The following is a 4,240-nucleotide window of genomic DNA, read 5'->3' as shown; positions in this document are numbered from 1 at the left end:
GCAAATACCCGTACCCGTACTCGTACTATATATTCGTCGTATATTCATCGCTGTCTGACCCACATGAGTGTCGCTAGATCGTCCAGATAAATGCCCCTATATACATATGCACAGATATAACCGACTCTTGTCGCTTTCGTGGCACTAGATTTACAGTTCGCAGAGCTCATAAAGTGATTTGCAATTTGCTAAAGTACAACACAAACACAAACACAAATAGCGGAGTATGGTCCACGAATTCTAACGCACTCTTATCGCTGAAAGTATCCATAAGATTTCACAGAACTGCCAGATATCGCGGTATTAGTCAGAGACCTCTGTGCACTGGCATTTTTTTTTGTATTGATTTACATTCTTCTTTCTTTTTTATTGGATTCTATGAGTTATGCAAAAGTCAGCTCGAAATCAAGATAATAACTTTGACATCTTTATAGAAATTTTTATAATAAAGAATGAGAATTTCGGCAAATCAAAGGTTGTTTTTCTGAAAGCTTTTTAATACACCTGAAAGATACTACTGGAACCGTAATAAATGATTCATTCCCAAGTTTATTGGCATAATCTTAAGAGACAATAAAGTCATATTAATTATGGCCCCAAGAAAGTATATTCGAGTCCCCCATTAATAGTACGATGAAATTTTCCCTCAGATGAATATGTAATCACTTTGTTTAAATATCAAAACTAATTATCATTTTAATGTCCGCTTCGAAATACCGTTTGGAAAAACTAGTTTACATTCCAGACAAATTCTTTGTTACAACATTTGAATATTTGAATATTTTCCATAGCCCAACTTTGAGTTTGAGATGTCTGTCTATCTTATCTTGGCCAGTGATGGTTTATCTTTCGAGTTAGTCAGCCCAGAAGAGCTGTTGAGTATCTTGTGATGATTTGGTATTTTATTTTTTGGGGGGGCTTTTTTCTGGTCATTGCGATTAGGCTTGGATGTTGTTGCCTGGGTGTAATTTCACACAGATTTGATTAATAGGCAGCTCAGAATATGGCAGATATTTGCACGTGTCGCGCCTCCAATTAGCGTCCCATCTCGTAGTTGCGGCTATCATGTGGTGTCTACGATAATTGCATAAGCCATTACGGCTGGAAGTCGCATCGGATCTCCCATCGCCCAGTGGCATCCGGGTGACGCATTCAGGAGGCCAAATGAATCAGTCCCAGTGCGATATGTAGTATATATCCCCCACACACACGTACATATATGCATACGCACCACTCGATCTTAACAAAGTCAGCTTGGGGCAGATCAGTGCAGATTGTGTTGTGTCTTGGGTGTTTAATTGAAATGTGAGGCGGCTTGGGATGAAGGGAGCGGTGCGGGGATTGAATCGCGATGTCTAATAAATAAATTGGCAATTAAACGAGGGACACCAAAAGTCCCTTCCCGATTCCTCCCTATCTATGGTGATAAATATGCATACACGAGATACACGAGATTGATAAACAGCGGTGGTGTTTGTCCGCGTGATGACGTCGACAAGTTTAAAGCAGGCCTGCAGTTTTGTATTATTCCATTAGGATCAATTGCGCAGCGCAAAAGGCGTTAAAAGAGTGGACATTGGCAAAAAAAAAGGGTATAAAAACAAGCCGAGTTAGGCTTTTCTATTATTCCAAAATTAGAGTATAGGCAATAGTCTTTAATGATGAGTAAATGTTTGAAAGTGGTTTTTAAAATTGGAATTCATTATTTTTTAAATTTAATTATAGAATCATTTATTGTGAAAAAGCACAAATAATAAGGAAAAATAATAGGTAAATATTTAAAGCTTTGTGAAAGAGCCTTGAATACATTTGAAAAGAAGCTGTTTTCGAATGACAAATATGGGTTATATGATGGCCTTGAAACCGGGTTTAACGAACCTACATATATCGTTCAATAGCTCGAGCTTATTTACACAAGTATATTCTGTTTGAACATAAAGTTGACAAAAACGAGAAATGAAAGGAACCATCCATCGCTTAAAGGCGAACCCAACAAATGTTCTTTATAAACGTTCTTTATAGACCAAGTTCCGAGACAGATTCTCGAGAAGCAAGAAGGCCAATACATTGCGGATATGGTATGCGATTGTTCGATTATGTATTTGGATGGGGCCCGTATCTGTTTATCAACATCATTGTGTATACTATATCCACATCCATATCCATATCCATATCGTGACGTTGGCCGATGACGACGATAACCGAAATTGAGACACAAAAACCGAGAAGCGATGGGGACGACAATAAACGACAACGTCGCTCGTTTAAGCAAACAAATAAATAATTAATAAATTAAAAATGAAACGATAAAAATTGCTTGACGGCTTGTCTGGCTTTTGTTTTTGCCCAATGGAATAAATTCAATGGATGTTGGGGATCTTTTGTTTTGTTTGCTCATCTATCTGATTGTTTGTCGTTTCGTTTTTCGCCTCAAACAATTGCAGCCAGCAAAGACCAATTTTGATAATAACACATATACGCCCTATAAACCACATACCACGATTTATCAATGGCGTTGCGCCAATTGTTGTCTCATCCCTTCTATTAACGGCAATTATCGAATTAAGATGTGCTAAAATGAGCGGGACGGTCGGTCGGGGGAGGAATCGGCGATATCGCTGCCGTTGAATCCAATTTCCAATATATCCCCACACACACACATTCGGATACTCCGCGAAGGTGGGCGTGGCGTCGGTATCCGATAATTTCTAATGAAAGTTGAAAAGCGCCGCTCGAAGCGATTGGCTGGCGTGTGAATCCCAGAGTCGATCGAACCGCAACCCCCATCAAACGCGCTCGAAGCGCCATCGAACTTCCTGGGGCGAACTTCACGGCGATGCTGCGCAGTCGACTGGCGCACAGTGGGCCCAAATGCTATAACTCCCATTGTTTAGACTGCCATATTACTGATTAATTATATATCTATTTTTTTGCCAATCGAAATGTTTGAAACTAAAAAGTTGTACAGCATAAATAAAAACAACAAAAGCCAAATTCCTTCACCATTCTTAGCTGTGTTCTAAATATATAACAATATAATAACAGATCCCATTGGTTTTACCATTTACAAAATATTTATATAACCAGTTAAGGTTGTGTGTTTTTTAACGATAAATAAAACATTACCATTCGTGGAAATTACTAAAAGCACTCATTTATAAGCTGCTTTGTTGTTATTTCAAAGCGGTTCCTTATAATGTTGGTTAACATTAGGTATATAATGGCATTTTTAATTTTATTTATATTTGATTTGAAAAAACGTAATAGGCAATTTGCCAAGTGGCTAATGTTTACCTAGTCTATTTGATTAAGTTTAATTTATCAGCCAAACAACTAATTTGCATGCAAATGTAAGGAAACGAATTGCTTCAGATCCAATTGAAATACGTTTTTAAATTTCGGAATATATGTACATACATTGATTGGTAAATTTTAATTAGTTACTTCAACTACCTTTTTTCTTGAAGATAATTAGTATACATTTACAGAAAAGGTCTTTGGATTTATAAATTTAGAGCTTCTCTTTATATTGTTTAAGAAAATGTAATGGTTAGTAATCCGTAATAGGCATTTTAACAACTAGTTAATATTTACCAAATTAATTTGGCTAGCTTAATTTATTGGCCAAATAGATGATTTGCATGTAAGTGGTGGTGGGGTGCTCGTTATAATAATGTAAGAAACCAGACATGTACATATGCGCTTATGTACGTTGGCAAGGTATTTTAAAACAAGACAGTAAAATTCGAAATGCTTTTCAAAAGGCACAAGACAATAGGCTAAAATTTGCGATCTTTACATTCCTACCCTTCTTTAAATAGGCTCTTGTAATATTTGTGAACATGTTATTGCACTTTATATATATTTGATTTGTAAAACGTAATAGGCACCTTGCCAAGTGGCCAATGTTTACCAAAACAATTTGATTCATTTTTTGGGCAAACAGCCAATTGGCATTTTCCGTTTTGGCCCACTGTGCGATGCTGCGCTCACACTCACACACACGCAAACACAAGGGGAGACACGTGTGTGAGCTGCAGTAGAAGAAACGGCCGAAACCGAAACGAAAGCAAACAAAAAACGGGCCGAAAACACAAAAAAAGCTCGTGATCTTCGGGCGCTCTCTTCGCTCTGCTCTCTTCTGCTGCCGGCAGCGACGTCGACAGCGACGCCGGCAGAGACGTCGACGGCATGCAAACAGGATCTGAGCGTATATTACGTAGCGCCGGGCTTTAAGCCA

Source organism: Drosophila rhopaloa, unplaced genomic scaffold (genome assembly GCF_018152115.1).
Source record: "Drosophila rhopaloa isolate 14029-0021.01 unplaced genomic scaffold, ASM1815211v1 contig_3, whole genome shotgun sequence".
NCBI classification, from domain to species: domain Eukaryota; kingdom Metazoa; phylum Arthropoda; class Insecta; order Diptera; family Drosophilidae; genus Drosophila; species Drosophila rhopaloa.
The sequence above is the reverse complement of the archived record's forward strand: the minus strand, read 5'-3'. Positions refer to the sequence as shown.